This window comes from Notamacropus eugenii, chromosome 2, assembly GCF_028372415.1.
Source record: "Notamacropus eugenii isolate mMacEug1 chromosome 2, mMacEug1.pri_v2, whole genome shotgun sequence".
Taxonomy (NCBI): Eukaryota; Metazoa; Chordata; class Mammalia; order Diprotodontia; family Macropodidae; genus Notamacropus; species Notamacropus eugenii.
In genome coordinates, this window is record NC_092873.1 from 215,928,987 (window position 1) to 215,942,502 (window position 13,516).

Below are 13,516 nucleotides of genomic sequence, written 5' to 3' on the forward strand. Positions count from 1 at the left end.
TTCAACTCAGAAGAAGACAATGAAGTCAAAATAGCTGCCTATAAATCTTCAAAGAAAAATACTAAATGGTCACAAGTCCAAAAAGAGTTCTTAAAAGAGTTTACAAAGGACTTTAAAAATCAAATAAAAGAGGTGGAGGAAAAATAAGAGAGGTGGAGAAAAGAAATGAGTACTGCATGAAAATCAAGAAAATTATAGAAAAAATCAATTGGAAAAAGAAATACAAAAATGTACAGAAGAAAATAACTTCATAATTAGAATTGGACAAGGTGAATCTAATGAGTTCATAAGACATAAAAAAATAAAATCAAAAGAATGAAAAAAATAGAAGAAAACGTGAAATATATCATTGGAAAAACAACTGACCTGGCAAACAGATTGAATAGGGATAATTTAAGAATTATTGGACTATTTGCAAGTCATGATAAAAAAAGAGAATCTAGACATTATACTTCAAGAAATTACTAAGGAAAATTGCCCTGAAGTTGTAGAACCAGAGAATAAAATAGAAATTGGAAAAAATCTACCAATCATTTTTTGAAAGAGATCTCAAAATGAAAATTCACAAGAACATTATAGTTAACATTCAAAGATCCCTGGTCAGGGAGATAATATTACAAATAACTAAAAAGAAATGTCAAATATTGTAGAGCTATAGTCAAGATAACACAAAGTTTAGTATCTTCTACATTAAAAGCCTAAAGAGAATGAAATACAATATGCTGAAGAGCAAATGAGCTGTATTCACAACCAAGAACAACCTACCCAGCAAAAATGAGTATAATCCTACCAGGGAAAAATTAATATTTAATTAATTAAAGGCCTTTCAGACATTCTTGAGGAAAACACCAGAACTGAATGGAAAATCAGACCTTCAAATACAAGAATCAAAAGAAATGTAAAAAGGCAAACATTAAAAAAAACTAATTATAAGGGATTTAATAAGATTAAACTGTTCATTGTTTTATATGGAAAAAAGATATTTGAACTCTTAATAATGTTATCATTACTAGGGTAGTTTGAAAGAACATGTGTAGATACAGGTCTTCGGTTTGAGTTGATTTTGATAGGATGATCCTAAAAAATATATTTGAGTAGGGAGAGGTAAAATGGAACAAATTGTCTCATACAAAAGAGGTTTGAATGAAAAAATGTTTACAGTGGAGGGGAGAATGGGGGTAAAAGACAGGCAGCACAGGAACCTTATTCTCATTGGAACTGGGTTAAAGAGAGAATATCATATACATCTAGTTGGGTATAAAAGTCTTCTTAATTGACAGAGAAGTAGGAGGCAAAGGGATAGGAAGAGGGAGGGATTCTTAGAAGGGTTGTGAATTAGGGAGGCAGTGATCAGAAATAAATTAGACTTCTGAGAAGGGATAGGATAAAAAGAGAGGGAGATAGAAGGATAAATGGTGAGGAAAAACAGAATGGAAGGGAAATATAGTAAAACCTCAGTTTACAAGTAACCTGGTATGCTTCACTGGATGAGGGAATATTTTTCACAAAATTGGCTTGCAGGACAAACAAAAATTCACAGTACGGACATCATGTTTGGACTTGAACAGCTCGTGAAGGGATAAAGCTCAGCTAGGGCAATGGGTTTTTGTTTGTTTGTTTGTTTGTTTTAATCACTTTTTAAAAGTACAATTCCAAATCAAAGCAGATATCTTTTAAAAGTTCCACCCCCGTTAAAAAAAATGTCAAAAACAAATGTCATTAGTTTCCTAGTCAGAAACAAACGTAAAGAAAAATCAGTGAGTCAAAACATGAAAGTGATTCTAAAAAACGAAAAATAAGTGAAGGCAGTAGTGTTGTCTTACTTTTTGTGAAAGTAGCATAAGAGAGAACACTCCCAACCCTGAAATTCCTTATGTTCTTATAGGAGATTCTCCTTCCAAGCAATAACCCTTCCTCCTCCTCCTCCCTCTTGTCTCCCTCATACCAGCTACAATTCTTCTCAAAGGTAAAGTACAGGTTAATTTATTTTATTTTTGGTTTAAATTTGCATACTGATCATTGCTCCTGTATTTCAAGTGGACAAAAAACTTACTTAAAATTATAAATAATTATTTTTATATGAATATTTTTGGGGATGTGGTATCAATCATCTGACTTTACATTATTTCCTATGGAAAAATTCGCTTTGTAATACAAACAAATCACATGATGAACAGAATCTTGGAATGAAATAAATTCAGAAACTGAGGTTCTACTGTGCATGGCTAGTAACTATAACTTTGAATGTGAATGGAATGAACTCACCCATAAAACGGAAATGGATAGCACAATGGATCAAAAACCAGAACCCACCAATATGTTGTTTACAAGAGACACATTTGAAAATGAGAGACACACGTAGAATTAAAAATAAAGGGCAGGAGTAGACTTTATCATGCTTTAGCTGATGTAAAAAAAAGGAGGGGTAGTAATCATCACCTCAAACAAAGTTAAAGCTAAAATATATTTAATTAAAAGAGATAAGCAGAGAAACTACATTATGTTAAAAACTATATCAGTACTAAACCTATACGTACCAAATGCTATGGTATACTATTCAGATTTATAAAGGAAAAGGTAAATGAATTACAGGTTGAAATTAATAGCAAAACTATAATAGTGGGGGACTTTAACTTTCCCTTCTCAGAATTAGATTAATGTAGCCAAAAAATAAATTAGAAAGAAGTCAAGAAAGTGAATAGAATCTTATATAAACTAGATATGATAGACATCTGGAGAGAACTGAGTGGGAATAGAAAAAAATGTACCTTTTTCTCAGTAGTATATGGCACCTTTACAAAAATTCCTCATATATTAAGGCATAAAACTGTTACAGTCAAATGTAGAAAAGCAGAAATATTAACTGTATCCTTTTCAGATCATGATGCAATAAAATCCCACATTTATTAAAGGATCACATAAACAAAGATAAAAATTAATTGGAGACAATAACTTAATCTTAAGGAATGAGTGAGTCAAAGAACAAATCACAGAAATGATAATTTTGTTAAAGTGAATAAAATCGTAAAGACAATATACCAGAACTTATGAGATGCAGCAAAAGCAATAATCACAGGAAGATTTATATCTCTAAAAGTTTACATCAACAAAACAGAGAAAGAATAGATCAATGAATTAAGTATGCAATTAAAAAACAAAAAGAATAAATTAAAAATCCCCAATCAAACACCAAATTTGAAATCCTGAAAATTAAAGGTGAGATTAATAAAACTGAATATAAGAAAATAATTGAAATAACAAATAAAACTAGAGCTGGTTCTATGGAGAAAAACATTGGTTAATATGATTTTTAAAAAAGAAGAAATCCAAATCATTAATGTCAAAAAATGAAAAGGGTCAATACACCTTTAATGAAGATGAAATTAAAGCAATTATTAAGAGCTATTTTGCCCAAATACATGCCAAATATTCGGAATACTAGGTAAAGAAGAAGTCCTACCAAACTCCTTTTATGAAACAAATACAATTCTGATACCTAAACTAGGAAGAGCAAAAACAGAGAAAGGAAAGTGTAGACCAATTTCACTAATGAATATTGATGCAAAAATCCTAAATAAAATACTAACGAGTAGACTACAGCAATCTATCACAAAGATAATACATTGTGACCAAGTGGGATTCATTCTCATTTGTGCCTCACTACAATCCTACGTGGTAGGTGCTACAGGTATCACAGCCCTTTAAATATGGAGAAATGGAGCTTAGATAGGGTAGAAACTTACTAAGAATTACATAGCCAGAAACTGTCAGAGGGAGGCCCTGAATCTAGGTCTTTCTAACTCTCCAGGCCCTCTGTTCTATTCATTATTTTCTGCTAACGTGTCATGTATTTCCCACTCTCACACCCCCCCAAAGATATTTATTTAAGGAAAATCAATTTCTGAATCCATCATAACCAAGTGATACAAGCAAAATATTATATTTTGGAATACTGTATAAATGGAATAGCAATATTCCATATCAGACTAATGGGGTGGGGGAAAGGAGGGGTAATCTTACTCTGTCGTCTATGGGATAGCACATTTCCTTGACCCCATTCACCTGTCCCCAAATTTTCTTCACTCTGTCTTAAATTCTTCAATTTGTCACATACATTAAAAGTGTAGTATTTAGAGATGCATTCTGATTAATAAAGTACTTTTTTAAAAAATGTAAATACATTCAGGAAGGCTGACCACCTAGCAGTGTGATTCATACCTTTGTATGAATTAGTTTACCAGAATACTTTCCTCTTAGCACTTAACACCATCTGGGATGCAGTGCCTATGATTGGTAGCAGGAGATAGCCTACAGGTTAGTGCAGAATGAAAAGGAAATATCCATTTGAGCTGCTCCACAGGAATCATTTGAAATTCTTTGAAAGGTATCTTGGAGCCAGAATGTAAAGGACCTTAAATGCCAGACCTAGTGAGGAATTTGTATTTTATCCCATAGGCAACAGGGTTAGATATCTGAGTAGGGGAATGACCTGGCCAGAACCTCTGACATGGAAAAGCTCATCGTCTTTGATGAGGATATACGATTTATCTATGAAAAAACTATCAAATACACACCAACTATAAAGGACACTATAAGATAATTCTTAGTTAAGTAATATACTGAATTTAGTCATGCAAGATGAATATTGTCTGAGTCCAGGAAAGGAAGGATTAATGCTGTCCAGAATTGCTGAGCAAGGGATCTGTGAGCAGGAGATTTTGTGTTGGGCCTTGAAGGACTGGTGAAGCTGGATATGGAAAGGAAAGAAAGGATGTGCTAAACAAAGGAAACGGCATGAATCAAGACACAAAGGTAGAAATACATTTTAGTGAATAAGTAAAAATTAGAATAGTTTATTGAATATCATCTATGCTAATGTCAGGAACTTAGACTTCGTCCAATAGGTACTGGAGAGCCACTGTAAGTCCTTAAGAAATAAAATAACATAATGGACAATAGTTGCTAGATGTCAGATCATGGAGGTATATATTTATATCCATATGTGTACACATATATCCATTTTTCATTGAATTCTCCATTCTAGTCCTTTAGAGATTATAATGTATCATGATTCATAAGCATACCACGTATTAAAAATGTGGGTCTTTATTTCAAGAAGCTTACAGTTATTAAAAAGAACTTTGCAATTTAGCAATCTAACCTGTTCTCCTCCTCTCCAATTTTGGGACCAGTTCATTGTATATTTCCAGTGTTTATGCCCACTCCAGTGTTTGTGCACTGTGTACCTTCCCCATCCCAGTAACTCTAAATCTCCAGCTGCTATTGTTCAAATACTGATGAGATAAGGGGATTTCAGACTTCTTAAACATGGATTTGTGAGTGATGGCAAGATCAAGGGTTCTTTGTGTCTGGCTGAAGTAGAATGGAGGAAGTAAGTAGGTTAAAGAACTGAGAGCAGTTAGGGTTCTTGAGGGAACATCAGTATGTATGTTGAAGTCCCCTATTTTGAGGCAGGAGTTGCAGAGGAAATAAAGATTGTAAACCAAGTACTGAATTCATGGAAGAGGGATAGCGTGCTGGAGATCTGCAGACAATAGCCGCCAGAATTTTCATTGGGTGGTAAATATGGATTGTATGGATCTCAAAGGAGGAGAGGTTACTTAGTGCTGGAGGTAGGGGCAGGAACTGGAAGTGGCAAAAGGGAGAAAAAGAATTCCATCTCCGCTGCCTTGACCAGTGAGCTGAGAGGAGTGCGTTAAAGTGCAGCCATAGTTGGAGAGGATGGTCAAGGAGGCGGTGTCATCAACAGGGAACCAGGTCTCAGTGATTTCTAGAATATAGAAGGAATTGGAAAAGAAATGATTAAAAATAAAGGCAAGTTTGTTGGCTATAGGGCAGGCATTCCAGAGGCCACAGTGGAAGGGATGGGTAGCATTAGGTTGGTATTTTGGGGTGGGAGGGTTGAGGGAGATTAGAATAAGGAAACAAAAGGGAATGTGGTTTGAATGATGACCTACAGGAGTTCAGACTCACTAGGAATCAGTATGTGGAAGGCTCCTCTTCTCTTCCCAAGGGAGGCTGAAGATCAGGCAAGAGATGGCCCAGCAGGAGATGGAAATCAAACCCATACAAGTGCAGTAGAAGATAGAACTCAAACCCATTCATCAGGAAATAGAAGTCTGCTCCCTGCTGAATGTCTTTATCTTGCTTCAAGGGATACCTATAGCAGGAGATGGAAGACACTTGGTCAGATGGAAGGTAGAGGCTTATTTTTCCTCTTCTAATTAGAGGCTAGAGTTTAAGTGGATGTCATATCCAAAGGGGGAGGGGGAGGAAAGGAGATGAAAGTTTCCATCCTCCTCAACTTATCCCATGCAAAATCCCACTCTAAAGCTAACTACCCTTTTCTCTCTCCTCTCTGGAATACCTGTTCCATAGGTAACAAACTAGTTTTCATCTTAAAATTTTTTTCTTTCTCACTCCCTACATCTTGTATTGAGACCTAGCTCCCTCTCAATGTCACAAGATCCCTGGCTATTCTTTTCAGTATCTGATGTACTTTTACTCATACCTCCCAAATCACTGGTCATAGTGCGAGAATCAGATCAGTCTTTGCCCCACAGTGCTGCTGCCAGGTTTTCCCTCTACCTCCATCACTTGATAAATACCTTTAATATTCACACACACACACACACACACACACACACACACACACACACACACACACACACACACACACACCCTAACCCTAAATGCTACTGCCAGGTTTTCCCTCTACCTCCATCACTCAATAAACTCCTTTAAGGTTCACACATATGTGTATGTCTATACATACATACATGCAATCGCCCAATCAAGATTTTGATGGCTATTGTCTATGTATATCCAAGGCACTTTCCTTTCTTCCTCAATGAATTCAGTGCTTGACTCATAATCTTTCTCTTCTCCTTCATTTACTTTCCTACTACAATACTTCAGTATATTCATACTTCCTTAAAAACCCTAAATTCCTAGTTCCTAAACTTAGTCATTTCCCATGATCAACTCTTCCAACCCACCTCAGCTACACACAGATATCATCATATCTTTCATCTTGTCATCACCTAAAAATGTTCTACTCCCATGTTTATGAACTCTGAAATTCCTTTATCTCTTCATAATCTGCTATAATTCTATTTCTCCCCCTCCTTTCCCCTGTCTACCCTTTTCTTCAACCTCACTGTGACCTCCAATTTTCCAATCTTCAGTTCTTTCCCCGGTCATCACCCCTATGCTCTGAACATTTTTTCCCTGGGTGAAGCAGTTCAATTCTACACTGTCTTCCCTCAAGTCTCTTAACTACTTATCCTAAAAAAAGAACTTGTCCGCCTAAGCCAGGAATGGGGAACCTGAAGCCTCGAGGCCACATGTGACCCTCTAGGTCCTCAAGAGCAGCCCTTTCACTGAATCCAAACTTCACAGAACAAATCCCCTTAATAAAAGAATTTGTTCTGTAAAACTTGGACTCAGTCAAAAGGCCGCACCCAAGGTTCTAGAAGGCCACAGGTTCCCCACCCCTGTCCTAAATCTTAGCCTTGGATTACCCTCACCATTCTCTTTCTTTGCTCCTATTCGTATGTGACTGGAAGAAACTGGAGAAAAAAAATCACAAAACCATGCTGAGTCCAGTACAAACTTATGTTACATAATTTCAACTGACACCTCCCTAATTGAAACTTTTCAATCCCTCCTTAAAACTTCCATGGATCCCCCTCTTCCTATACTCTCAGCTAAAACCTTGCCTTACATTTCACTTCAAAAATTAATGCCATTCATCAAGAGCTCCCTTTTCTCCCCTCCTCCTCAGCTCACTTCACTCAGATGCCTTCTGGCACCATCTGCTCCTTTACCCCTGACTCACAAGAAAAAGTGACCCTTCTCCATGCCAAGACAAACTTTCCACATGGAGAAGTGATCCCATTCCTTCATCTCTTCTCTAGAAGTTTTCCCCTTGCATCAAGCCCATTTTCTAGCTTATCTTCAAACTCACGCTGTCTACTGGCTGCTTCCTTACTGTCTACATATATATATCTATGTCTCCCCCATCCTCAAAAATATTCAAAAGGAAAGAGAAAGGGGGAGGGAGGAAGGAAGGAAAAGAAAAAAAGAAGGAAGGAAGGAAAGAAGGACAAAAGAAAGGAAAGAAAGGACAAAAGAAAAAAGGAAGAAAGGGAGAGGACAAAAGGAAAGAAGGAAGGAAGGAGGGAAGGAAAGAAAGAAAGAAGGAAGGAAGGAAGAAAGGAAGGAAGGAAAGAAGAGAAAATGGATTATTAAAGATGTTATTAAAAAGAGTGGTCTTTCAGGAAGCAGTTTGGCTTATTAAAAACATTTTGCAATTTCCTAAAGTCAGTCCAAATGGCTCTCGTGCTCTACTCCTCCAATTCAATACTGGGTTCACTCAATGCCCATTTGTGTCTCTTTGGAATTATGGTGTGGCATGAGTCACAAATACCAGGAATAAGATAATCTCTAAGCTTTATGATACCTGCCAGAAACATTATACTAATCAGAGGATAATGACTGTTCAAGATGAAAACTACACACCCTCTACTGTTATATCTAAGAATCTATAAACTAGTTTACACTGATAAGAAGCACACCATTATTCTTTCAAAATATTAATTTGGGTTCCAAAATATTTGGGGAAGCAAGTTCTAAACAGAGATAAATTCACCATCTGTCTTCAAAGAGCTTATGATCTAATAAGTAGCTTAGAAAAATAAATAGATGTATGTATATTATATATACATATGTAAATGTGTTTATGGGGATTTGGACTGGACCTGTGATTTCACTAGTACATGAAACTGCCAAGTGAGGCAATTCCTTTCTACTAATGTAAGGTTATCCTCATTTTACAGGTAAAGAAACTGAGGCAAGAAATTAAGTGATTGCTCAGGGTCACAACTCTAACATCTGAGGAACACAGGATTAGATCTTATTTCTAACTCCAAGCCTCGTATTCTTATCTGCTATACAGAGATGTCTAAAATCATTAAGTCAAGTGACTTGTGCAGGCTAACACAGCTAGGTATATGTGAGAGGCAGCATTTGAATTCCTATCTTCAAGACTGACTACTACTTCATATTTCCTCTCAAACACACTTATACAAAGGAGAAAACTCTTTTTAAAAATCTCCACCTTTGTTGTTATAGAAGATTCCCATTGCACTCTCTGTCACTCCTATCCACTGTTCTGTTTTTACCTACATAATTACTTCCCACCAACACTACATTTGAACTTAATTAGAAAGGGCAGCTTGGCTCTTCATACAGAATATGATTCTCCTACTCCTAAAGGAGGGAGGCTTTTTCTGCATATTTGATAACCTCATTCTGATGGTTTTCACTTCCTTGTGACAGACTCCAGGCACAAATTTATGAATCTCTGCCCAGACCCTCAATTAATTCAGTTCCATGACAATCCTGAAGTCCAAGTTATTTACTAGGTAGAATATTTTTTTTTAATTCCCTGTTCAATAGATGGGGGAAACTTGCCAAAGTTGGAGAGTGGTTTTTTTCAACTTTACACAGTAGGATATTGGCAAAGCACAACCTAACGTCTAACTCATCATCTTTCATTAGATCTCAGAACCAAAAACTGTTCCCAGAGAGATCCTTCCCCAGGTGAGGGAAGGTTAGCTCCCGGCAATACCTTTTATGTGACTACCTATTTTGATTTGCAAAAGGCTAAATGGGCATCAGTTGCCCAACAGATTCTCATTCTACTTCTTACTTAATTTATCTCCTCTCGTCATAATCGACAAATGCCACATGTTATGAGGGAGCTGATGTCGAAAGACTGGAAGTCAGATGCAGCCAAAGAGGTGGAATGCAAAGCAACTTAAGCCCCAGAAGGACCATGTCCCAAATATACACATGTTGTTAGGAAGTTATTAAAGGAGAAGCCTGAATTTTTTCATACATAAGCAACGTGTCCCTTCTAGTACTTAAAGTGGTAGAATTTTGGATTCAAAAAGGATCTTACAGGCTCATCAAGTCCATTCAGCCTCTAAATATTTAATGAAACTAAGGCCACAGAAGTTAAATGAATTACTCAAGGTCACATAGTTCATGGCAGAGCTGGACCTGGAACAGATGTCTTCTGAGTCTTAATCTAGTGATTTTCCATTACAAATGACAAGTAGCATAAGCAAAGGGATGGAAAATCAAAATGATAGATCATCTGTAAACCAATAATTGTTCCCTGAATATACAATACAGTTTCAGTTCTCATTTTCCCTGATATCTCTGCAGTTTTTGATCCTGTTAACCTGTACTCTGTCTTGACAGACTTCCCCATGGCTTCAGTGATTAGTCAGTCCATCAATCAACTAGCATTTATTAAGTGCTTACTCTGTGCCAGGTACTGGGATAAACCCTGGAGATACAAAGAAAAGCAAACTTCCTTGCTCTCAAGGAGATTATAATCTAGTAGAACTTCACCTTTTTCCTTTCTGATTCTTTTGTCTCTCTTGTGGGTTCCTTTTCTTCCTGTTTCCTAGATGAAAATATTTCTTAAGATTCTGTGTTGGGCTTTCTTCTCCTCAGCCCTTGAGTACTTACCATGGGGCCACAGACCTAGGGTTAGATTTCAAGAGGTCTGTCAACTAGGTTGAGAAAAAATTACATCTTTATTTCAGTAGAATTGATTTCCTTTGTGATCTTGTGTATTTTATTTTATAAATTTTAAAACACTCCTCTGAGAAAAAGTTCAGAAGCTTCCTGACTACCAAAGTGGTCCATGACACAAAAAGATCAAGACTTCTCCACTAGATGATATTATTATCCCCCACAACTTCAGCTGTCATCTCATAGGCCAAATTGGTACCCCTAACTCCAAGATTTCTACAATAATTCAGTTCCCCATTTCTAATTTCTGTCTAGTTAAATTCAGTAAGATATCTAGCTAGTGTCTCATACTCAAGATTACCCAAATGTAACTCCTTATCTTTTCCTTATTCCATTTTACCCAACCAGCATACTTTCCAGGCTTCCCTATAGCTATTAATTCTTTCTGGATAAACCAGTCTCAAAAAACCTTATCAATTTTTAGCTACTTCATCTCCCCATATCCAATCAGTTCCCAAATTCTATGAATTCTACCTTTGCAAGATCTCTTGAATCCTTCCCTTTTCCATTCCTATTACCTCTAACCATCATAACTGGTCCTCCTACCTTTAGTTTCTTATCCCTCTAGTCTATCCTGCACATCATTATTAGATTAAACTTTCTGATGTATAACTATCGCTATGGTCCTTGCTCAAAAATATTCAGTGCCTCCATATTGAATCATAGATTTAGACATGGAAGGAACTTTATAGGTGACCTAACCCAATCCCCTCATTTCACAGAAGAAATTGAAGACGAGAGGTGGGCCTGCTCAAGTTCACAAAGATAGTAGATAGTAGAAGTATAATTCAAACAAGAGTCTCCTGATTCCAAATCTAGTGCTCTTTCCACTAGGGCAGGCTGTTTCTCATAATTAAATCCAAATCCTTTGGTCTCAAAACTATCTTTGCAGACTTATGCTTTAATATTTTCTTATACAGCATCCAAATTCTAGTCAAATTAGATTATTCCAAACATACCCCACAATTCTCTAGCTCTGTGTCTTTGCTCATGATGTTTCTTATGCCTAAGACGCTCTCCCTCTGCGTTGGTACTATTGAAATTCTGCCCATGCTTCAAGATCCAGCTCATAATCTCACCTCTTATATGAAAACTTGCTTTATCTTCACTCTCAGCTAGTTATAATCTTTGCCCTATTGACCTCTTCAAGAAACTCATAAGACACAACACACATTATTTCATCTATCTTTAAAGCATCCTAGCAGAGAAGGAAGAAAGTAGACCTTGTATGGTTAGATAGGACAATTGAGGCTTTTAAGAGGCTAAGCAATATGTCCATTCTAAACTGTTATGGTGGGGGGGATCTTTTAGTTATCATTTCTGTGTTTGGTCCATTAGATTTCCTTTGTTGTTCACCTGGATTAGGAGTGTTTATTGATGTTACATAAAGCTAGTAATTGTCAGAAGTGGGATATGAACCCAGTTCTTCCTGACTCCTAGCCATGTACTCCATTTATGAATTAATGGATTATACCAGGTACTTAGTATATACTTAATAAACATTTTTCAATTGATTGATTAGAACAATATCTTGCATATAGTAGGTACCTAAATACAATGTGAATTTACTTGAATGAGGTATTCCATAGAATATTAACCAGTGAATGTTCACAGGGACTAAGGAATTATTAGGTTGCTTTAAGGAGTATATGGGGTGTTCAGAGAGGCCTAACACCTCCGATGTGGGGGCTTGCTGAGCCTTTTTCAGGGTTGCTCATTCATTTTTAATGTCCACGTGCCACCCAGTTCTCACCTGTGGCTCCAAGAAGCTGTGGCATGTGGAGCAGCCACACCCTGGTAAAACCAACTTGACAGACAAATGAAACCAGGTTGAGGGAAACCAACTCTGTGAGTGAGTTAGGGGGATGTTGTCACCAAGCATTTGAGGACCTCCCCTGGAAGAATGGGCAGATGAGAAATTTGTTTCAATGGCCATGAAGGCTGCTGAAGTAGGCACTGTGGAATACATCATGGTCATCCACTGCATCCTAGGCCATGGTCAGTTGTCCTGACTTTTGTCTTACCATTGGATTTTGATGACTCGGAAAAAGAGAATGATGCTGACAACTTTGTGCAACCCTGCCTCACTTAATTTCAATTAATAAACAAGTCAAGATTTCACCCTGTGATGTTATTGGTACTCTTCAAATATGAAGAATGAACAACAAGGTTGCTAGTCCCTATCTTTAATGGCACTGATTAGTGCTACTACTGCTGCTTAGAGATCATTCCCCATCTAATTATGAGTTCTCCCTTATTGTCTAGAAAGTTGAAATTGCCAGAAGTCTGACTTCCAGATAAATGAGGCACAGCTATATTATGCCTTGTGGTGGTCAACATGATTTTATTTTACCTTATCCCAGAAGAAGCTAGAGATAATTTTTTAAAATAAAAAAACCAGTGAACTTTCAGAAACAGGTGTGAAAAAAGCCCATTTGGAGAGGAACCTCAATTCTGCTTTGGACTAAGCCTTTATATCAGACTGTGGAATGATGTCATTTACTTCCAGTGTAGAACTGAGGACAAAAAAGGAATGAATTGAAGGTAAGAATATGGAATCTAGCCATTAGTTCCTTGATATAGTTACTATAATTTCATTGGACATGTGATTTCACCACTAAAAGAACTTTTGAATAAGGAAACTCCTTCTACGAATTCAGGCTGTTGCCTTCGCCACAATTTAGAGAGAGTTGCCTTGATTACTGAGAGGTTATGTCATTTTCCCAAGGTCGTACAGCCAGTATGTGTTAGAGATAGGACTTCTGGGCTCCAAGACCAGCTCTCTAGCCACTATGCCAGATTGCCTCTCAGGCAATAATAAGAGAGACAACTTTCTTATTTTTTCGAAGAGCTATAAACTCCTAGATAGATATATCCAGGGAGC

At 36.8% G+C, this 13,516-nt stretch overlaps 1 long non-coding RNA gene across 1 annotated transcript in view; it reads right to left on the reverse strand.

The window, feature by feature from the left end:
* Positions 1–3,339: 3,339 nt before the first annotated feature.
* LOC140526795 (uncharacterized) overlaps positions 3,340–13,516 on the reverse strand; it is a 56,192-nt gene continuing 46,015 nt past the window's right edge. Inside the window, exons 2-3 of the long non-coding RNA XR_011974529.1 lie at positions 5,995–6,181; positions 3,340–5,791 (exon numbers count right to left, since the gene is read on the reverse strand). This is a non-coding gene — a long non-coding RNA (uncharacterized lncRNA). The remainder of the gene's footprint in view (positions 5,792–5,994; positions 6,182–13,516) is intronic.